The 24599-nt window shown below is 45.7% G+C and overlaps 1 protein-coding gene across 1 annotated transcript in view; it reads left to right on the top strand.

The window, feature by feature from the left end:
• Window positions 1-24599, top strand: part of LOC126263571 (Down syndrome cell adhesion molecule-like protein Dscam2) — a 371182-nt gene that overhangs the window by 39350 nt on the left and 307233 nt on the right. The gene's annotated exons all lie outside the window — the stretch shown is intronic.

Below are 24599 nucleotides of genomic sequence, written 5' to 3'. Positions count from 1 at the left end.
GGTGTGACTGTCATCGTAATTTAGAGGTTGCCTCGTTTAGACCAGAGGACAATTGCAGAGAGCAGTATTTGGTGTCTGTAAGGTGTACACAATGTAACTTGCTCTGGTGTACTGCGCTATACACAGAGGCCGCTCCTACAACCTGTTAGACATGTAGTAGGTATGGTCATATTGCAAGACACTGTAGAGAGGCTGGGTGGCTCATGACAAGGTGTAGAGACTAGTTTGTGATAATTTTTTGGAATTGAGATTTGTTATTGTATTATTGTGTGTAATTAAGAGTAGGGGTGTCACAATGGTAGAGTCAGAGACACAAGTTGAGTCGGAGCCGAAAGCAGTGCGGGTGTTGTTAGTAAAGACATTGCAGTTGGCTGGCCATAATACACAGCTATATGGGCAGCTGACAGCTAGGGACAAACAGTTAACATTGCTTCAGGTACCACAGCATGAGGTCGATTCAATTGCTGCGGGATTAATTGTTCCATTTTCTCGAACAATTTCATTCTTAGACGACCTTAAGATGTCAGTGGAGATGTGCCGTTGGATCAAAAGTCAGTTGTTGCGAGTAGCAAAACTGCGACTAGTGGGAGAAGTGAAAACGTACGTAAGGTGTACAGCAAACTTTGAGCAGCTGAAGAAGGGGTGTTTGGAAATGTACAAGAAACAGATAAGTGCGAGGTATTTTCGGGAGCAGTTGAGCACCATTCTGAGGAGGCATGGGATAATTGTGAAAAATTTTGTGGACACGTACAAGAAAACGAAATAAACACACGTACGAATGGAGGCAGAGAAGTTGAGAATGGGAGCTCGATGTTTTTCTGAGGGGGCCGCCGTCAAAAATGTCAAGAAGGGTGCGTAAAGGTGCACCGAAGGATCTGTATTCTGCGATGCAATGATATATCAACAAGGGTACGAGATAGACGTGGGGCATTTTCTGCATACATTAAGTGTTAAATGTGTGGACGGAAAGGACACTGAGGCAGTGTCGTCAGCCACATGGAAATACAGGAAACAAGGTATCAGCTGCAGAATTTTGCTAAAGGACGTAGGGCTTAACGAGGAAGTGGTAAGCAGCTATTATACGTAAGGTGGAACTTGAAGACCATCTAAAGGTGTTCCCGTTGAAATTAGACGCAACGAATACGTATGCAGAGTTGGAGTCTGCAGTGATGGGTGTCATAAGAGGCAAAGGGTACAAGTTTTTGTTGCACACAGGGGCGCAAGTGTCGTTTGCGAGTAGAGACTTAATGGGTCGGAGGCAATGGAATCCGCCGCGCTATGGGCGTCGGGGATAATGATGTGAGACCATTGGGGTCACAAGACGTAGATTTCTACATAGGTGGTGTTCGGTTTAAGCACTGTGTAGAGGTGGTACCGCATGTAAGCGAGCGCTATAGCATGGTCCTGGGGTTAGACTTTTTGTATCAATAGTGTGCTAAAATTGATTTTCGGCAACATGCAGCAGAACTTAGCACAATGACAGTCCAGCGAGGGGAAGCTGTTGCCAGTGTAGAACTGTCGTGAGGGGCGTATAACGTAGAATCGCAGGAAAACTTGATTCGCATGAATGTGTGCCTGGTAGCACAACGAAGTCGCTTTGGGTTAATGTGCAGCCACACCTATCTGTGGATATGTTACGTGTTGCACAGCCTCTGGAAGGGAACGATACACTGGACGCAGAAACTTACTTAAGACTAGCGTCGTAGGCGTAAAATAGAAGAATGGCATGAGAGTGGTACATGTAAATACCGATAATTCTGGCGCCAAGGAAGTAATTCAAGGAATGGGATCCTCGTAACGAGTTTGGACATTCTGGATGAGGATGAGTGGTGTATGAGCAGTGTGAACCACAAGCAGCCTCAAGCCACCGTTAATACTGCGTTACGTAGGAAAGTGGAGCATCTAAAGGGAATAGAGAGAAAGCGGATGGAAGACTTGCTGTTGGAATTTGAGGATTTATTTTTTCCACGTGGTTCATTGCCAGCAACGCCCTTGATTCGACACTCAATTCCAATAGAGAACGTAGTACTGGTGTATCGGAAACCACATCGCATACCTAGATATTTCCTCAACAAAACCGAACGATGTTCCATGGCAATTTAGAGACATGTCAGCAACTCTTGATTGGCCCATGACTGAATCCAGGTATTTGTTTTCACAGCTGAATCCCACTTCAGTTTTGCGTCTCTGAGGGAAACACTGTAAAAACATTCCATGTATTTCCGTCGTGGGGAAGCGTCATTGGACCTTACGTTGACAGATATTTAACCTCTGGTCTCCTGATCGACCATCTCCAGCACCAGACTGGTTAGACTTCCATGAAGGGAAGAGAAAAATGATTGGACAGATTCTCCTGTCCCACTAGGAATGAAGCCTTAATGCTTTAGGTTAATAGTTAAACACACACACACACACACACACACACACACACACACACACACACACTCCGACTTTTCATATTCTCACATTGCCTGCCACTGCTGTCGAGACCTTCGTTTTCCGTTGGGATCTTTGCTATGAAGAAGTCACCTAAACACACTTCAGTGGGACAAAAATGACAGATAGAGACTGTTTTGAGAATATAACGTTTCATTACGTCGACATGTTACGTATTTGTAGATCACTTCATTCCAGTTTTTACGACAAATATACACCAGTTTCACATTAGTTTTGCCAGGATGAAAGACATCGAAGGATACACTTACGCAACACTCTCTGTATCGAGCAATTAAGCTTAATTGGATGAGAGCGCGACGGATGCTGCCACTTATAGGTGAGCGTCAGCGAATGACATTGATTTGTCTTGGGCTGCTGTTGCAAATGAATGCGTCGCTTCTCGTGACATAAATAGAACACCACAGTCTGAGTACTCGGTGTTCCACTGCACGTTAACTTACCAGATCCACTCAATACTTAATTAAAGGCCTAACATTTTTAAAGAGCCAACATAAAAAACCATCATGAAGCTTTCGTCCTAAGACTAACGTTCTACTCTTGAAACATAACAGAAAGCTTTTCTGTGAACAAATGCGTGCATTGCAGCGTTGTATCTGAGCTTCTAAGTGCACACTGCGCGTACCACCTCTTGTATGTCAAGTGAATCGTAAATGAGGAAAAGGACCCACTTCATGCAAATTATCACGCGCAAAGCTACATTCACAAAAACGTATTTACCATGGTTTCAAGTCAGGAAATGACGATACAAAACTGAATTTCATAACATCGAGACAGTTTCTCTGGCAACATTGATTTTATATTTCAGGACTCTCAAGAACAGGCGGTGACGGTAGGTACAGCGACTGCGGTGCCTGGTATTTTGTTCAGACATGAACGTTACACTGACGTATGGATTTTTGCTGGATGTCACGCGGCATTAATTTTACCGGATCGACAGATGTGTTTCTTATTTCACTGGAACAAATATATAGGATAGCATTCCCTTTTCTTAAAATTTAAGACTCTGAAAGGAGGAGACGATTGGCTTCAGCATCAAAGTCAGTTACTACACAATCGAACAAAATTAAAGGAACATTTTTTCGAAATTTCTCAATTCCCACATACTGCGACTTGTAAGTTTGAAATTTGGCTTAAAGGTGCGTACAGTCTTTCCCCGTAGTGCTGCAAATGTGTGGAGCCCTGCGACGTCACTCTCAGACTCGATGACGCCTCAAACGGCAAGGCGCCGACACTGCGAGAAAAGGCCACAGCTCGCAAATTCATGTGACGCGTAAGGTGGGTACCAAATTTCACCCCAATTTTGCCCAGAGCCACCGTGGGCGTGCCTCACGATTGAAAGGTCGTGACACCTCCTTTTAGCTGCATGGAGGTCATAACTATGGCGTCCAGCGTTGAAATCAGTCAGCTTTCCTATGACTGGAAAAGGGAAACATTACAGAACCGGCAGGGAAAGGTCGCAGGGCATGGCATAAAGGGCATCATGAAACCATCCCTTTACCTAGGTTGTCGATTCCCACGCATTCCCCAGTTGTGAACGACAGTTTGCAGTTCGATGAGCAGCAGGAGGAAGTTCTTCACAAGGTTTGAGGCTGCTGACACCCCCGGCTTTTCAGTTCTTCTCTAAGGATGTTGTCGGGCTGCATCCATCACGAATGTGATAACATCCATTTGCAGCTCAATGCGGCCGCAATTTTTGTTATAGTGCACAGGTTGGAGCCGCTAGCGACCGTTCAAACCATTCGACGAAATTTGAACGTGGTCCAAAGCAGCTAAGGTTGCTAATGCTTTGTAGGAGCTTTTATTCTGTGTCCTCTGTGGCGTGATCATGGTGGGATGCGACATTGACACGTACGGGAACGAAACCCCAAAGGGTTGCTCTTATACGTAGCAGTTCGACAAAACCCTCGGTGCCACCCGACCACCACACTTGCGAATTTTAAAAATGTACCGGTACGTACAGAATCCGTGACGAGAGTACCACGCGCCTGAAGGCAGGCTACACTGCCGCTCTTTCGCCACTACAACGCTTCTCTTGCACCTGATAACAGGCCATCCGGAGTCGGAGAGTATTAAAGGGGCTACCGATCTGCTAGCGCTTAAGACGTCTTCGCCGGTTCTGTCCGTACAAGTGCATATTTTAAATTCTCAATAAAGGTCGGAGGGTACCACTGAGGGGTTTGCTCGGCTGTGGGGTGTTATTCACGCATGTGTCAATGTTGCATCCTCCATAATCACGCCACAGGAAGACAAAGAACAGGATACCTGAAAAAGTATAAGCACCATTAGCTGCTGTAGATCACGTTCAGATTTCGTCGAATAGTTTTGAACGTTCGCCGTTGGTAACAACCTATACACGTTAGCAAAAATTGCGGTCGCTCTGCGCTCCATACGGGTGCAATCACGTTCGAGGTGGATGCAGCCACACAATGTCCTAAGAAAACGCGTGAAACGTCCGAGGGTGTCAGCAATGTCAAAGGTTGTGAAGAACGTCTTCCCGTTCCTCTTCGCACTGCGAACTGTCGTTTTAAACCGCGAAATGTTTAGGAATCAACGCCCCTGTGAAAGGGGTGGTTTGCCGCGCGGCATTAGCCGAGCGGTCTAGGGCGCTGCAGTCATGGACTGTGCGGCTGGTCCCGGCGGAGGTTACAGTCCTCCTCGGGCATGGGTGTGTGTGTATGTCCTTAGGATAATTTAGGTTAAGTAGTGTGTAAGCTTAGGGACTGATGACCTTAGCAGTTAAGTCGCATAAGATTTCACACACATTTGAACATTAGAACAAAGGGGTGGTTTCACTGTGCCCTCTATGCCACCCCCCTGAGGCCTTTTTGTGCCAATTCAGGGCGGCGGTGTATCTGCAGTGTTTTCCTCGCCCACTTATATGGAAACCACGTGATTTCAAAGCTGGGCGTCGTGGTTCTGACATCCATGGCATAGGCGTCAAAGGGTGAAATGAGGGTAAGAGGATGAGAGACGTCCACGGTGGCACTGCGCAGAATTGTGGTGAAATTTGCATGTCACATGAACTTCTGAGCTCTGGTCTTTTTAGTGAAAGTCTCGACACCTTGCAGTTTGGAGCGTCGTCGAGCCCGAGGATGAGTCGCAGGGCGCGAAACTTTTACACCTTTACAGAGGAAAGTTGTACGTACCTTTGAGCCAAATTTCAAACGTATCCGTCCTAGTGACTGGGAATTACGCGGTTTCAAAAAAGTGATCCTTTAATTCTGTTGCGCGGTGTTTAATGTTGTGAACCCAAGTAGCAACCCTGTATGGTTTCACTGTGCCCTCTATGCCACCCCCCTGAGGCCTTTTTGTGCAGCAGTGTTTGCCCGGGTAGCCTGCACGAACGGCCGGCTGCAGAGATCGTTAGCGCCGCGGAAATACACTACTGGCCATTAAAATTCCTACACCACGAAGATGGCGTGCTACAGACTCGAAATTTAACCGACAGGAAGAAGATGCTGTGATATGCAAATGATTAGCTTTTCAGAGCATTCTCACAAGGTTGGCGCCGGTGGCGACACCTACAACGTGCTGACATGAGGAACGTTTCCAACCGATTTCTCGTACACAAACAGCAGTGGACCGGCGTTGATGGTGGAACTTTATTGTGATGCCTCGTGTAAGGAAGAGAAATGCGTACCATCACGTTTCCGACTTTGATAAAGGTCGGATTGTAGCCTATCGCCATTGCGGTTTATCGTATCGCGACATTGCTGCTCGCTTTGGTCGAGATCCAATGACTGTTACCAGCATATGGAATCGGTGGGTTCATGACGGTAATACGGAACGCCGTGCTGGATCCCAACGGCCTCGTATCACTAGCAGTCGAGATGACAGGCATCTTATCCGCATGGCTGTAATGGATCGTGCAGCCACGTCTCGATCCCTGAGTCAACAGATGGGGACGTTTGCAAGACAACAACCATCTGCACGAACAGTTGGGCGACGTTTCGAGCAGCATGGACTATCAGCTCTGAGACCATGGCTGCGGTTACCCTTGGCGCTGCATCACAGACAGGAGCGCCGGCGATGGTGTACTCAACGACGAACCTGGGTGCACGAATGGCAAAACGTCATTTTTTCGGATGAATCTAGGTTCTGTTTACAGCATCACGATGGTCGCATCCGTGTTTGGCGACATCGCGGTGAACGCACATTGGAAGGGTGTATTCGTCATCGCCATACTGGCGTATCACCCGGCGTGATGGTATGGGGTGCCATTGGTTACACGTCTCGGTCACCTCTTGTTCGCATTGACGGCACTTTGAACAGTGAACGTTACATTTCAGATATGTTACGACCAGTGACTCTATCTTTCATTCGATCCCTGCGAAACCCTACATTTCTACAGGATAATGCACGACCGCATGTTGCAGGTCCTGTACGGGCCTTTCCGGATTCAGAAAATGTTCGACTGTTGGCCTGGCCAGCACATTCTCCAGATCTCGCACCAACTGAAAACGTCTGGTCAATGGTGGCCAAGAAACTGGCTCGTCACAATACGCCAGTCACTACGCCTTGTTGAACTGTGGTATCGTGTTGAAGCTGCATGGGCAGCTGTACCTGTACACGCCATCCAAGCTCTGTTTGACTCAATGCCCAGGCGTATCAAGGCCGTTATTACGGTCAGAAGTGGTTATTCTGGGTACTGATTTCTTAGGATCTATGCACCCAAATTTCGTGAAAATGTAATCACATGTGAGTTCTAGTATAATATATTTGTCCAATGAATACCCGTTTATCATCTGCATTTCTTCTTGGTGTAGCAATTTTAACGGCCACTAGTGTATTTTTCATGTCACGCATCGTGAGGAACAGGTAGTGCCGAGATTTAGTACTATCACTGCGCACTGGGTCCGAAGAGGCCCCAACGCCGTTACATAGTGCCGGATAGAGGAGTGTATTGAGCACCAACCCGATTCAACTTCAGAGCGGGGCTGTCACAAGCTAGGAATATTGTACAACGACCTCTTGAAGCTGAGTATTTGTGCGTCACTGAATAAATTTTGTTTTTGGAATGAGAATTTTAGAAATTTCATTAGTCGTGCTTTTGGGTATGCGTACCTGATGTTTAGCTGGGAGTACCACCCCTCTTCACACTTGCATTAGCGGAACCTAGAAGTTTGTTATCAGCACCACACACTGACAACAAGGGGTAGCTACAACTATAAATTTAGGAAGGTGAAGCTTACGGATTTTCATTAAACACTGTTTCTCAAATACGAAATCGACGAGCTCGTGAAAACATACGGGAATTTTGTAACTATTTGCCACTTTATTAGTTCCATTTAAACCCAATAGAATTCACATGGACCCAAATTAAAGACTATACTATCAGAAATAATAGTAAGAAAAATATGTTGTTGGCAGCAGATGTACTCGGCAGTAAATTAGTTAGGGAGGTCGCCTCCGAAGACTGGATGAAAGCTGTCAATCATACGCTGCTCATTGTGTAAAGAGCATGTCGGAATGAGGCACCTTCAAAACATCGTAACAAACAATGATCTCGTCATTAAAAATCGGCAGTGACGGTGTCACTTCAAGATTCTGTGACTGTGTCGACAGTAATTTCAGCAGGGTTTTTTCTATGTCATCACAAAAATTGTGCACTGATTGAGCTGAATGTTTGGAGCGTACGGTTTAGGTACACTACTGGGCATTAAAATTGCTACACCAACAAGAAATGCAGACGATAAACGGCTATTCATTGGACAAATAGATTATACTAGAACTGACATGTGATTACATTTTCACGCAATTTGGGTGCATAGATACTGAGAAATCAGTACCCAGAACAACCACCTCTGGCCGTAATAACGGCCTTGATACGCCTGGGCATTGAATCAAACAGAGCTTGGATGGCGTGTACAGGTACAGCTGCCCATGCAGCTTCAACACGATACCACATTTCATCAAGAATAGTGACTGGCGTATTGTGACGAGCCAGTTGCTCGGCCACCATTGACCAGACGTTTTCAGTTGGCGAGAGATCTGGAGAATGTGCTGGCCAGGGCAGCAGTCGAACATTTTCTGTATCCAGAAAGGCCCGTTCAGGACCTGCAACATGCGGTCGTGCATTATCCTACTGAAATGTAGGCTTTCGCAGGTATCGAATGAAGGGTAGAGCCACGGGTCTTAACACATCTGAAATGTAACGTTCACTGTTCAAAATGCCGTCAATGCGAACAAGAAGTGACCGAGACGTGTAACCAATGGCACCCCATACCATCACGCCGGGTGATACGCCAGTATGGTGACGACGAATACACGCTTCCAATGTTTGTTCACCGCGATGTCGCCAAACACGGATGCGACCATCATGATGCTGTAAACAGAACCTGGATTCATCCGAAAAAATAACGTTTTGCCATTCGTGCACCAAGGTTCGTCGTCGAGTACACCATCGCAGGCGCTCCTGTCTGTGATGCAGCGTCAAGTGTAACCGCAGCCGTGGTCTCCGAGCTGATAGTCCATGCTGCAGCAAACGTCGTCGAACTGTTCGTGCAGATGGTTGTTGTCTTACAAACGTCCCCGTCTGTTGACCCAGGGATCGAGACGTGGCTGCACGATCCATTACAGCCATGCGGATAAGATGCCTGTCATCTCGACTGCTAGTGATACGAGGCTGTTGGGATCCAGCACGGCGTTCCGTATTAACCTCCTGAACCCACCGATTCCACATTTTGCTAACAGACATTGGATCTCGACCAACGCGAGCAGCAATGTCGCGATACGATAAACCGCAATGGCGATAGGCTACAATCCGACCTTTATCAATGTCGGAAACGTGATGGTACGCATTTCTCCTCCTTACACGAGGCATCACAACAACGTTTCACCAGGCAACGCCGGTCAACTGGTGTTTGTGTATGAGAAATCGGTTGGAAACGTTCCTCATGTCAGCACGTTGTAGGTGTCGCCACCGGCGCCAACCTTGTATGAATGCTCGGAAAAGCTAATCATTTGCGTATCACAGCATTTTATCCCTGTCGGTTATATTTCGCGTGTGTAGCACGTCATCTTCATGGTGTAGCAATTTTAATGGCCAGTAGTGTATTTTAGTAAGTTTTGATTACTAATAAATAGGCCGTCGGAATGAGGTTCATCTCAGGAACTCAGTCTTAATTGCCCAAAAGAAACTATTGTCCTCCCCGTTTGCATTGTACTTGTTACAATACTGGGGAAGTGTATTTTGTTATCACTATGCCTCCTTCTTCGAAATAGTTAAGTTTCCTCAACTCGATTAACAGGCATAATGTTTTGTCATATTGCAAATAATTAGAAAGTCTGATCACAAAACGTAACATTATGTTAACTATAAACCCACATTTCTGTTTCTCGAAATGATACCAAACGGGGCACTGCTAAAGTTAACTCAGACCATCTTCTGTTAGAAACCTCCAACAGAGTTTCGGTTTGTATCAACTTAAAATAGTTGCATTCTTAATAAATTGTCCGCGTAATGTGTTCACGTAAATTCAGTAACAAAAAAGTTTTCCATTTGTGAGAAATTCGGTAAAATTGACAAGAAATATATTTTTGCAAACTTTCCGTATATCTTAAAAATTTGGTGTCGCAAATAAAACTAAAAGGAAAACGGAATACGGCTCTTCCAGAACACACTGATGCCACGTACCATCTTTGTACGTCGAATATTTTGCTAGTTTGAGCGAGTGTAATGAAATGTAAGATTACGCGTCTATTTTGTGTGGGACTGGGAGCTCTGCTGCCCGATTCCCTGTTTCCCTGCAGAAGTGTCAAACCTAACCTAATTTAGAGCAGATTATAATTTGTTGGACACAGAATATAGGTGGCGTGGAGAATTTGGAATCTTCAGATATGTGTGTCACTTGAACAATGGAGAGTACAGATGGGGAGACCACATGGAAAGAAGGGAGTTTTCAGTGCTAAATCCATAATGAGTGAAACCAGGAAGATCAAGAATAACTTTGTGACTGCCCTTTGAAAACGATTGTTATATGATAATGAATTAATGCTATGAGTTACACCTTGTGTCCTGAAATGGTGTATTGTTACTCAATTTAGATGAAGACATTATGCGAACAATGTCTTAAGAATACATCGTATTTTAATTTTAATTTAAGAAATTTCAGAATGATTGGGGCAAGCGGTTGTCGATTCAACTAAAGACATAGGGATTACTACTGAAACCAAAAACAGCGTTTTGCTGGCAGAATACTTAGAACGTGCTACAACGCTACTAAAGCGGTATGGAATCATTTTCAAATACGACTGACGAAATATATTGAAAAAATTTAAAGAGTGGCAGGTCGTTTTCTATCATCGCAAAGAGAAGGGAGACAGTGTCACGAATTTGATACACGAGTTAAGGTGGTAATCACTAAAACAACGGCAATTTTCGTTGCGGCGAGAACTTTTCATGAAATATACACTACCATTATTCTCCTCCGAATCCGAAAATATGCCACCTGAGGAAAAAACGTGTGTGTTTCCAAGTAGGAATATTCAGCCTCCAAATAATTATTAAAATTCATAGTGAAACCTTTAGCTGTCATTTATTTTGTACAATTCGCTACTGGTTTCGGAGAATGACCATTATCAAGTTTAGCCTGAAACGAATAAAACAGGATGAGAGATTAGAAAGTTTACAGGGAAATATGAGGTTAAATAGTGTTTCATTTAATGGCATAAACGGGAGGAAAGTTAAACCATAATTTGAACAAAAGTAATTTGCTCTTTTAATCCCACTATAATGCATAAAAAATTTCTCACAATAATAACTGTGAACAATAATTTTCGCCAAGAAGCAAGTCCGCGCCGATAGATAATAACACACTGACAGATGTAACTAGGCCAAAAAGTCAAGGATGCAGGCAAAGAAAATGCCATGTCAGAGATGAAAGTACACTGTATGCTAGCAATTGCAGTATCAACTTACAAAGATGTACTTGGAAGTAAAGATTATAATGTACCTAACGATAAATTGATACTGCAATTGCTAGCTTGTACTATAGTTTTTTTACGTACTATGGTGGGCTTAATAGAGCAAATTCTACATCTAAATCTACGTGATTATTTTGCTATTCACAATAAAGTGCCTGGCAGAGGGTTCAATGAACCACCTTCAAGCTGTCTCTCTACCGTTCCACTCTCTAACGGCGCGCGGGAAAAGCGAGCACTCAAATTTTTCTGTGCGAGTCATGATTGCTCTTATTTTATCGTGATGTCATTTCTCCCTATGTAGGTGCGTGCCAATAGAATTTTTTCGCAATCGGAGGAGAAAACTGGTGATTGAAATTTCTTGAGAAGATCCCGTCGCAACGAAAAACGCCTTTGTTTCAATGATTGCCACTCCAGTTCACGTATCACGTCTGTGACACTATCTCCCCTATTTCGCGATAATACGAAACGACCCGCCCTTCTTTGACTTTTTCAGTATCATCCATCAGTCCCACCTGATACGGATCCCACACCACACAGTAATACTCGAGAATAGGGCCGAAAAGTGTAGTGTAAGCAATCTCTTTATTAGATCTGTTGCACCTTATAAGTGTTCTGTCAATGAATCGCAGTCTTTGGTTTGCTCTACCCACAACAGTATCTACGAGATCGTTCCAATTTAGGTTATTTGTAATTGTAATACCTAAATATTTAAATGAATTTACTGCCTTCAGATTTGTGTGACTTATCGCGTAATCGAAATTTAGCGGTTTTCTTTTAGTACTCATATGTATGATTTCACACTTTTCTTTATTCAGTGTCAATTGCCACTTTTCGCACCATACAGATATCTTATCTAAATCATTTTGCAATTCGTTTTGGTCATGTGATGGATGACTTTACAAGACGATAAATGACAGCATGACCTGCAAAAATCTAAGACGGCTACTCAGATTGTCTCCTATGTCGCTAATATAGATCATGGACAGTGGAGGGCCTATAATACTTCCTTAGGGAACGCCAGATATTACTTCTGCTTTACTCGATGACTTTCCGTCTATTACTACGAACTGTGACCTTTCTGACAGGAAATCACGAATCCCGTCGCACAACTGAGGCGATATTCCATAGGCACGCAGTTTGGTTAGAAGACGCTTGTGAGGAACGGTGTCGAAAGCCTTCTGGAAATTTAAAAATATGGAACCATTTTGACATCCCCTGTCGATAGCAGTCATTACTTGATGAGTATAAAGAGCTAGTTGTGTTTCGCAAGAACGATATTTTCTGAATCCGTGCTGACTGTGTGTCAATAAATCGTTTTCTTCAAGGTACTTCATAATGTTTGAATACAGTATATGTTCCAAAACCCTACTGTAAATGTTTGAATACAGTATGTGTTCCAAAACCCTGCTGCAAATCTTTTGTTCAAATTATGGTTTAACTTTCCTGCCGTTTAAGCCACTAAGTGAAACACTGTTGAACCTCATATTTTCCTGTAAACTGCGTAATCTCTAATGGTGATTTATTCGTTGTAGGCTAAGCTTGATAATGGTCCTGGTCGAAACTAGTGGCGAATTGTGCAAAATAAATGGCAGCTGTACGTTTCACCAAATAAAAAAGTGTAGCACCCGGATGGCATGGCCGGATGTCAATGGAACTTCGTACAGGTACGCACTATCTGAGGGCATGTAAATGATTAGACTTGTATTACTCTGTGACAAGTAGTACAGCTACATGTGTGCATTAGTAATGTTCGTGTTTAGTAATGTTCGTGTTTAGTAATGTTCGTGTTTAGTAATGTTACCAGGCATGGCGGGATATATAAGAGACGTGAACAGCTGCAGATACTGAATGATCTCCATCTGGCCGGCTGGTCGAATCGTGAAATATGCGGATTTGTGGGTAATGCGGATGTGACGACGACCCGATGTTGGACTGCGCGGCAACGTCATGGCGGGCATGCTCGTTGTCAAAGTTCCGGTGGACCACGTCTGGCCACAAGATTGGATTGCCATGTTGTGCACCACGCACACCTTAACGCCTTCAAATCTGTGCCTGTCATCCGAAACACATTCTGTGTCATCCTCCACTGTACTAGGGAATTACTGTCCCATACCCAGCTGCCATTAATTCCACAACACGAACGACTGGGTCTGGAATGGTGCCGTGACAAGACAGCATTGATTGTAGATGAATGGCATTGCACTGGGTCCGGCGATCAGTCGGGGTTCTGTACGACCACTGATTTCCAAATATGGTTCAAATGGCTCTGATCACTATGGGACTTAACATCTGAGGTCATCAGTCGCCTAGAACTTAGAACTACTTAAACATAACTAACCTAAGGACATCACACACATCCATGCCCGAGGTAGGATTCGAACCTGCGACCGTAGCGGTCGCGCGGTTCCAGACTGAATCGCCTAGAACTGCTCGGCCACAACACCAAATATGGCGGGGAGATGAGGAGAGGCCTCATTCTTCCAATATTTCGGAGACGCACACCGTTGTTACTCATGGCATCGTGGTGTAGAAGTCATCGGGGATGACTTTAGCTGTTAGTTGGCAGTGATTCAGGAAACTCCGATGGCTCAACGGCACATCGTGAGCATCCCGCATCCTCAGCGTTACCTGTTATGTGACAGTATCGTGGTGCCACTTGCAGCAGAACAATGATCGCCCACACGTGACGCGTGTCTCTACGAACTGTTTGTCTGATGTTGATGTAGTCTCGTTGTCAGCAAGATTCCCAGATCTGTCCCCGATGGAACATGTATGGGACCAGATCGGACATCAACACCGCCCCAGGACCAGTGTCCACGATATCAAGGATTAGTTTCAATGGTTAAGAGACAGCTACCACCTGGAGAGATACAACGGCTTCCTGACACCCTCGGAATCAGTGCATGCATCCAGGCTTACAGATAAGTGGGTTCATACTGCCAAGTTGTTTGTTAATTTGATTCGATTTTATAATCACTAACATCACATGCTCTCTTTCCGGGTGCTTTACGTTTCTTGTCAGGCATTTTATTTTGTTAATAATTGCCTACATAAAACAAAATCAAAACGAGGATAATGGAATGTAGTCAAATTAAATCGGGTGATGCTGAGGGGATTAGATTAGGAAATGAGACACTTAAAGTAGTAAAGGAGTTTTGCTATTTAGGGAGTAAAATAAATGATGATGGTCGAAGTAGAGAGGATATAAAATGTAGACTGGCAATGGCAAGGAAATCGTTTCTGAAGAAGAGAAATTTGTTAACATCGAGTATAGATTTAAGCGTCAGGAAGTCGTTTCTGAAAGTATTTGTATGGAGTGTAGCCATGTATGGAAGTGAAACATGGACGATAACCAGTTTGGACAAGAAGAGAATAGAAGCTTTCGAAATGTGGTGCTACAGAAGAATGCTGAAGATAAGGTGGGTAGATCACGTAACTAATGAGGAGGTATTGAATAGGATTGGGGAGAAGAGAAGTTTGTGGCACAACTTGACTAGAAGAAGGGATCGGTTGGTAGGACATGTTTTGAGGCATCAAGGGACCACAAATTTAGCATTGGATGGCAGCGTGGAGGGTAAAAATCGTAGAGGGAGACCAAGAGATGAATACACTAAGCAGATTCAGAAGGATGTAGGTTGCAGTAGGTACTGGGAGATGAAGAAGCTTGCACAGGATAGAGTAGCATGGAGAGCTGCATCAAACCAGTCTCAGGACTGAAGTCCACAACAACAACAACAACATACATAGGGAGACATAAAAGATTTAGGTGTTCGTTTTTCCCACATACTATTCGAGAGAGGAACAGTTGCGAAATAGTTCTATGAGTCCAGAATGCGATTTTCACTCTGCAGCGGAGTGTGCGCTGATATGAAACTTCCTGGCAGATTAAAACTGTGCCGGCCGCGGTGGTCTCGCGGTTCTAGGCGCGCAGTCCGGAACCGTGCGACTGCTACGGTCGCAGGTTCGAATCCTGCCTCGGGCATGGATGTGTGTGATGTCCTTAGGTTAGTTAGGTTTAAGTAGTTCTAAGTTCTAGGGGACTAATGACCACAGCAGTTGAGTCCCATAGTGCTCAGAGCCATTTGAACCAGATTAAAACTGTGTACTGGACCGAGACTCGAACTCGGGACCTTTGCCTTTCGCGGGCAAGTGCTCTACCAACTGAGTTACCCAAGCACGACTCACGCCCCGTTCTCACAGCTTTACTTCTGCCAGTACCTCGTCTCCTACCTTCCAAACTTTACAGATGCTCTCCTGCGAACCTTGCAGAACTAGCACTACTGAAAGGTAGGAGACGAGATACTGGCAGAAGTAAAGCTGTGAGGACGGGCCGTGAGTCGTGATTGGGTAGCCCAGTTGGTAGAGCACTTGACCGCGAAAGGCAAAGGTCCTGAGTTCGAGTCTCGGTCTGGCACACAGTTTTAATCTACCAGGAAGTTTCAGTTCTATAAGTCCTCCACGAGACACTTAAGTGTGAACTGCAGAGTAGTTTGTTGATGTGCCACAAATTCTACACGTGGGACTTTCGCGTTCAACATATTTCTTACTTGTGTTTGAATTTCAGAAAGCTAGTTATGATGTTCTTAGATTCTGCTCCAACTGGGTAGCGTACTTCTTGTTCGCTGTGTACAGGGCGAGGGCAGAACAGGTACAGTCTGCCAGGAATTATACTGTGGCCTAAAGGGCGGAGTGGGGTGCGGGGTGGGAGGTGTTCTAAGGGACGAGCCAGAGGCGGACAGCATAGCCCGCGGTTCTCGGACACAAAGGGCCGGCATCCTGCCGGGACAAAAGGAGTGGGGGCAGGCAAGGGCGAGTGGTGGGGTTAGCGAAGGGGCCGCGGGTGGGGGTAGGTGCGGCCAAGCGGCGGGGGAGCCCTGCCCGGACTGAGAGAGAGAGTGGTTCACATTACATCGCGTGGCACACCAGACGTGTTAAACAAGTCACTGAGGAATGCTGTATACTGCTGTCTCGCTCCTGAAATACTATCAGATTATTCCATGGTAACTCTTCGATGTTTGTGTTGTGCAAATTACTACACAAAATGTGACGTTATAGTAAAAGCAAAGCTGTCATCGATCCACAGATTGGTTTGACTACTACAGTGCTGTACCAAACCGTTGTGCACGTAGGAAGGCGGCAGAGCGATACTTTACGGGCAGAGAAATACAGAGAACACTTCACGGCGGCGCCAGCGTGCTCTCTGCCTCTGTCCCATATCTCAAGCTCCAGCCTTTGCTGACCCTGATAACTGGGTAAGCCGCGGCGAGCGCTATACGGTGCAGTGTTTCTGCTTCTGACTCTCGCTAACAGAATTTACACTACTGGCCATTAAAATTGCAGATGATAAACGGATATTCATTGGGCAAATATATTATACTAAAACTGACATGTGATTACATTTTCACGCAGTTTGGGTGCATAGATCATGAGAAATCAGTACCCAGAACAACCACCTCTGGCCGTAATAACGGCCTTGATACGCATGGACATTGAGTCAAACAGAGCTTGGATGGTGTGTACAGGTACAGCTGCCCATGCAGATTCAACACGATACCACAGTTCATGAAGAGTAGAAACTGGCGTATTATGACGAGCCAGTTGCTCGGCCACCATCGACCAGACGCTTTCAGTTGGTGAGAGATCTAGAGAATGTGCTGGCCAGAGCAGCAGTCGAACATTTCCTGTATCCAGAAAGGCCCGCACAGGGCCTGCAACATGCGATCGTGCATTATCCCGCTGAAACGTAGGTTTTCGCAGGGATCGAATGAAGGGTAGAGCCACGGGTCGTAACACATCTGAAATGTAATGTCCAATGTTCAAAGTGCCGTCATTGCGAACAAGAGGTGACCGAGACGTGTAACCAATGGAACCCCATACCATCACGCCGGGTGATACGCCAGTATGGCGATGACGAATACACGCTTCCAATGTGCGTTGACCGCGATGACGCCAAACACGGATGCGACCATCACGATGCTGTAAACAGAACCTGGATTCATCCGAAAAAATGACGTTTCGCCATTCGTGCACCCAGGTTCGTCGTTGAGTACACCATCGCAGGTGCTCCCGTCTGTGATGCAGCATCAAGGGTAACCGCAGCCATGGTCTCCGAGCTGATAGTCCATGCTGCTGTCGAACTGTTCGTGCAGATAGCTGTTGTCTTGCAAACGTCCCCATCTGTTGACTCAGGGATCGGGACGTGGTTGCACGATCCGTTACAGCCATGCAGATAAGATGCTTGCCATCTCGACTGCTAGTGATACGAGGCGACTGGGATCCGTCACGGCGTTCCGTATTAATCTCCTGAACCCACCGATTCCATATTCTGTTAACAGTCATTGGATCTCGACCAGCGCGAGCAGCAATGTCACAATACGATAAACCGCAATGGCGATAGGCTACAATCCGACCTTTATCAAAGTCGGAAACGTGATGGTACACATTTCTCCTCCTTACACGAGGCATCACAACAACGTTTCACCAGGCAACGCCGGTCAACTGCTGTTTGTGTATGAGAAATCGGTTGGAAACTTTCCTCATGCCAGCACTTTGTAGGTGTCGTCACCGGCGCCAACCTTGTATGAATGCTCTGAAAAGCTGATCATTTGCGTATCACAGCATTTTCTCCCCGTCGGTTAAATTTCGCGTCTGTAGCACGTCATCTTCGTGGTGTAGCAATTTTAATGGCCAGTAGTGTATGTTCAGAAAACTACCACTGTCTCATCTTAACATAATATTGCTCATGTTTACTTCATGTGAACCACAATGAACACTAATGTGGATAAGTAACGTCACCATTCCTAATCAAACACAGAAATCAATACTATATGTTCTATGTGCAGCCTGAAGCGTACGCTACAGGAAAGACGCCAGAATGACGCTATTAGCTGGAGCATCATGTGGTACACTGCTTATTCCCAATACGCATCGCCCCACCGCCCGCCTTCTTATATGTTCACTACTAGAAGCATGACCCTGCTGGAGATAGTATGGCATTGTCTTCCTCCTATGAGATGATTTACGCTGCCAGTTATAGGGTGACCTACAATTTAGCATGGATCGCAAACCACAGAGCAGCTCAGCAAATTTTACACAAAAAATGTTGCCATAGGTGAAAGAAGTGGTAAGTGACAGATAAATATCCTCAAACTGACTGGGAATCGAACCCAAGACCTTTAGATCCATAGTCTAACATCTTAATAAGCCACCTTACTGAGAGTACTGTAGGGACTCAGAGGAACGCCTGCGCGGTATGAGGAAGGGAACCGGATAACAGTCCTTCCCGTCTCTCCCTCCAACCCCATATATGATTTCTGCTTGTGGTCTGTGTTGTTAACGGTCCAAAACCTTTTACCTTATTAGTAAACATTATTGTAAATATTACGGTGTTGCGTATAGTTTTTCATCGTGTATACTCTCCAATTTATTTTTGTTAGTACACTATATTTTCTAATTATTTATGTCTATATTATTTTGCTGCTATCTTCACGGTAGCTTTTCATAGCAACAATATCAGTAGACTGACAAATACCTACAGTTTCTTTCACTGTCCTCTGAATAAATGCTTCACTGACTTCTGTTAGAGCATTAAGAAAACGTTTATAATACCTCTGAAATTTGACACACAGCGTTGGAGGATTCATCAAAGCGCAGAATATCTGGGCTGCTTTTCTTGCCTTCCCAACACTCGGCATAAGGAAGGTGAACATTCACTTCACTATATGTTGTGCATGTTACAGGAGATGTCACTGTACATTTCGTTATTTTACACACTTAACAGTCCACCACAATTTCGCTGGATAGGACTCTTCTCTTACTTACGGTTTCAGAAAACGTTAGGGAGTTTTCACTATTACAGTATTACAACACACAAAAGCATTCTCAAATGTTGCACTTACTAATTAAAATGCAACCGTTATTTTCACTATTTACAACACCAACATATTGTTGATTTTCGGTTTTGCTCAACAGAAATTAGGAAAAGAATTGCAATGGCAAAAGAAGGATTCAAGAGGAAACAGAAATTACTTTGTGGACGACTAAATAAAGATCTGAGGAAAAGACGTGCCAAATGTTACATCTGGAGCGTTGCACTATATGGTGCGGAGACCTGGACATTGAGGAAGGAAGGTGAAACAAGATTGGAGGCACTAGAGATGTGGATATGGAGAAGAATGGAAAAAGTGAAATGGGAAGACCGCGAAAGGAATGAAGAAGTATTAAGAAGGGCTGGAGAAGAAAAATAAATGCTGAAAGTCATCATAAAGAGAAAACGGAACTGGATTGGACATTGTTTGAGGAGGGACTGTTTACTGAAGGAAGGAATAGGAGGAATGGTGGAGGGAAAATGGGAAGAGGAAAAAGAAGATATCAAATGCTGGACAATAGCAAAGGAGACAAACTTTCAGAAATGGAAAGACTGGCTACAGACAGACAAAAGTGGAAGAGGATTAACCGATGACAAGACCTGCCGTAAGGCAGAATGCCATACTACTGCTCGGTAAGACGTTTGATTCGCGTTTTGAAGTGCCACCTGGCGAGCTTTTAGGCCTAACCTCGTTTCGCCGTGGTATAGCAGTTTCTTCATCTTTACGATTTCCAACTACACGCTTGTATTGATTACCATATAATTTAAGACAACAATTAAACTTCTTCGTTTTTGACGCTTACAATGTAAAACGGTTGAAATACGCAGTCGCAACAACAAGTTTACATCACGAACGCACGCGAAAAATATAAGTAAACACAAGTTTACAGTCAACTTTTATCGACAGAAAGATCGATTCCAATAAATACCTATCCATAGTGCAGTTGATATGTTCTTCAAAGATATTACACAAACGAGTTGCTGCAGAAATAGTGGCGCCTAAATTAAATAATGAGTCGTTGTAGGTAAGGTTTTGTGTTTGACAGCAGTGTGGCAGATAGGCACTGACGCTCTGCACCTGCATTTACAAAGGCATTTAAACACGAAAATGGTGAGGTGCCTTACATAAAGGATATATTTTCAGAATATGGAGGAATTACAGAATTTTATTAAATAAAAATTGCATCTTTTGGGCCCTCATGACGTCCAAGTCCCCTTAAGCTCGTAAGCTGCCTTGTCACATGACGCGACAACATCACTCATAGGTAACAAAGTCAAAACTATAGCATTCGTGAAAATGTTTATGGGGTAACACGTTGATATGAATGGCACTCCTTCCACGATACGCTACATCACCAAATTATCCTTCAGAACAAGCGTTTTTAAGGGTGCGTTCATTTATGTTAACCTCATCCGTGGGTGCTTACTTTTATTTAAGCTTCATGAACATGGTTTCTTTACTTTGACGTTTTACAACAGCTGTCTTAAAAACCTGCGCTGCGACATTCTGCGACGCCGTTAGCAAAGCAACAATGTTCACAGCACTTAAATAGATGTAAACATCCGAAGATGGGATGCCAGTCATCTTAAAATGGCACCATGGAAAAATAAACACGTGAATCGACACCAGACAACTAGTTTTTTCATCAAGTTGTGTATCCTGCTACCGTTATTCAAATCGGCACATTTCACAAGTAGTTAGTAATTTGCGTACGATTGTCGCCTACTACCAATGTTTACGACCTATCAGTGTGTAGAAAAGACATAGGCAGTAAGCAGTAAACAACGTACGGGTGTTTTCAGCAGAGATCCATAGACGAAATTAGTTGTACCACATCCCTACAAGGTAGCAAGCTCCTTCTCCACCCCCTCTCAACACACACATATGAACACATGGGATAACACGCACATAGGCATAACTTCACGCGCAGGCTCGAAACGTGTTTCTCTTTGCTATTCAAATCCAATGGCGGCGAAGTGACAGGCAGGTAGTAATCAAAACTTCCACTGGCCTGCATCATGAGCTGCAAACTCGAGGCGAGTCGGGCGTCGGTGGAAATATCCGGAAATAGCACCCGGGAGGAATACAACGCGAGCGCCTCGCGCTCTCTCTCTCTCTCTCTCTCTCTCTCTCTCTCTCTCTCTCTCTCTCTGTCACGAATTTCTTTCGCGGGCTGGACCGAAACGAGTCGCGAGCCGGATTGAACCGAGTCGCCGGCCACATCCGGCCCCCGTGCCACCGGTTGCCAACACATGCTGGAGAGGATGAAAACACTCGGGCCGACCTACGTCAGGCACAACCCCGGAATCTATTGTAACAGGGCGCGAAGAGATCAATAGCAATGGCCCTAGTAGCGTCACTATCAAGGGGCAAATTACACTCCTGGAAATGGAAAAAAGAACACATTGACACCGGTGTGTCAGACCCACCATACTTGCTCCGGACACTGCGACAGGGCTGTACAAGCAATGATCACACGCACGGCACAGCGGACACACCAGGAACCGCGGTGTTGGCCGTCGAATGGCGCTAGCTGCGCAGCATTTGTGCACCGCCGCCGTCAGTGTCAGCCAGTTTGCCGTGGCATACGGAGCTCCATCGCAGTCTTTAACACTGGTAGCATGCCGCGACAGCGTGGACGTGAACCGTATGTGCAGTTGACGGACTTTGAGCGAGGGCGTATAGTGGGCATGCGGGAGGCCGGGTGGACGTACCGCCGAATTGCTCAACACGTGGGGCGTGAGGTCTCCACAGTACATCGATGTTGTCGCCAGTGGTCGGCGGAAGGTGCACGTGCCCGTCGACCTGGGACCGGACCGCAGCGACGCACGGATGCACGCCAAGACCGTAGGATCCTACGCAGTGCCGTAGGGGACCGCACCGCCACTTCCCAGCAAATTAGGGACACTGTTGCTCCTGCGGTATCGGCGAGGACCATTTGCAACCGTCTCCATGAAGCTGGGCTACGGTCCCGCACACCGTTAGGCCGTCTTCCGCTCACGCCCCAACATCGTGCAGCCCGCCTCCAGTGATGTCGCGACAGGCGTGAATGGAGGGACGAATGGAGACGTGTCGTCTTCAGCGATGAGAGTCGCTTCTGCCTTGGTGCCAATGATGGTCGTATGCGTGTTTGGCGCCGTGCAGGTGAGCGCCACAATCAGGACTGCATACGACCGAGGCACACAGGGCCAACACCCGGCATCATGGTGTGGGGAGCGATCTCCTACACTGGCCGTACACCACTGGTGATCGTCGAGGGGACACTGAATAGTGCACGGTACATCCAAACCGTCATCGAGCCCATCGTTCTACCATTCCTAGACCGGCAAGGGAACTTGCTGTTCCAACAGGACATTGCACGTCCGCATGTATCCCGTGCCACCCAACGTGCTCTAGAAGGTGTAAGTCAACTACCCTGGCCAGCAAGATCTCCGGATCTGTCCCCCATTGAGCATGTTTGGGACTGGATGAAGCGTCGTCTCACGCGGTCTCCACGTCCAGCACGAACGCTGGTCCAACTGAGGCGCCAGGTGGAAATGGCATGGCAAGCCGTTCCACAGGACTACATCCAGCATCTCTACGATCGTCTCCATGGGAGAATAGCAGCCTGCATTGCTGCGAAAGGTGGATATACACTGTACTAGTGCCGACATTGCGCATGCTCTGTTGCCTGTGTCTATGTGCCTGTGGTTCTGTCAGCGTGATCATGTGATGTATCTGACCCCAGGAATGTGTCAATAAAGTTTCCCCTTCCTGGGACAATGAATTCACGGTGTTCTTATTTCAATTTCCAGGAGTGTATGTTTGCTTTAAATACAAGCTGTAACGGTCGGGTACGTTAGTTACCTTTGAGACTGGACGTGATGAGTTGATGTTACGTTAGTCAAGAATGCCTTTAAGGCGACAAAGACACCATTATCAACACGTCACTGAATTTGGGCGAGGTCAGGTAATAGGGCTACGAGAAGCTGTATGTTCCTTCCGCGATACTGCAGAAAGACTTGGCGGGAGTTTAGCCATTGTACGTGAGTGCTGGCAGCGGTGGTCACGAGAATGTAAGGTTGCAAGATGACCGGGTTGCGGACAGCCACAAGGCGTTACCGAGAGAGAGAGAGGGAGAGAGGGGGGAGGGGGGGTATCGTATTTGGTATATGGCTCTGGCGCATCGTACTGCATCTGCAGTAGTAATTTGAGCAGCAGTTGGCACTACAGTGATACAACAAACTGTTACAAATCGGGTACTTTAAGTACAGCTCCGAACCAGACGCTCTGTAGTGTGCATTCCATCGATCCCAAACCACTGTCATTAGCGACTTTAGTGGTATCAAGCGAGAGCTCATTGGAGAACGGGATGGAGGTCTGTGGTGTTTTCTGATGAAAGCTGATTCTGTCTCGGTGCTGGTGATAACCGTTTGTTGGTTGGAGGGAGTCCAGTTAAGGACCTGGAACCAACCTGTCTGCTTGCTAAACACACTGGGCCTACGCCTGGAGTTATGGTCTGGCGTGCGATTTCGTATGACAGCAGGAGCACTCTTGCAGTTATCCCACGCACTCTTACTGCAAAACTGTTCGAGTATGGCAGTCTACTGATGCGACATGTGGTGGTACCATTCATGAACAGCACTCCAGGAGTTGTTTTCAAACAGGATAACGCTCGTCCACATACCGGTGTTGTAATCCAACATGCTCTACAGAGTGTCAACATGTCGCCTTGGCCTACTCGATTACCACATCCGTCTCTAATGGAGCACATATGGCACATCATCAGACGACAACTCCAGCGTCACCAATAACCAACATTAACCGTCGCTGTATTGACCGACCAAGTGCAACAGGTAGGGGATTCCATCGCACGAACTGACACCCGGCAGCTGTATAACACAATATGTGCACGTTTGCCTGCTTGCTTTCAACTATCTGGCTGCTACACCTTTTATTAACGTATCAGCAAATCACATTTACAATAGCTTACCTCGCGCTTGCATTAACCTGTGATCTTGCAATGTTAATCACTTAAAAATGGTAGGCCTACCTAGACAAATTTATTCCCGAAATTTCATTATTGGACGTTAAATATTTTTTGGTGTTGCGATTTTTTGCGTCAGATTGCTTGTGAAAACGTTGGAATTTCATAAGGGACATATCAACGCATTCTGGCTGATGAACTGAACATGAGACGCTTATTCCCCTGAAAGAAAAGAGCAATATTCACACTGTCGTCTCCACGGCCAGAAAAAACGTGCCAGCCGGCCGCAGTGGCCGAGCGGTTCTAGGCGCTCCAGCCTGGAACCGCGCGACCGCTACGGTCGGACGTTCGAATCCTGACAAGGGCATGGATGTGTGTGATGT

This window comes from Schistocerca nitens, chromosome 6 (genome assembly GCF_023898315.1).
Source record: "Schistocerca nitens isolate TAMUIC-IGC-003100 chromosome 6, iqSchNite1.1, whole genome shotgun sequence".
Taxonomy (NCBI): domain Eukaryota; kingdom Metazoa; phylum Arthropoda; class Insecta; order Orthoptera; family Acrididae; genus Schistocerca; species Schistocerca nitens.
Note: the sequence above shows the minus strand (reverse complement) of the source record. Positions and strands in the feature narration are given on the sequence as shown.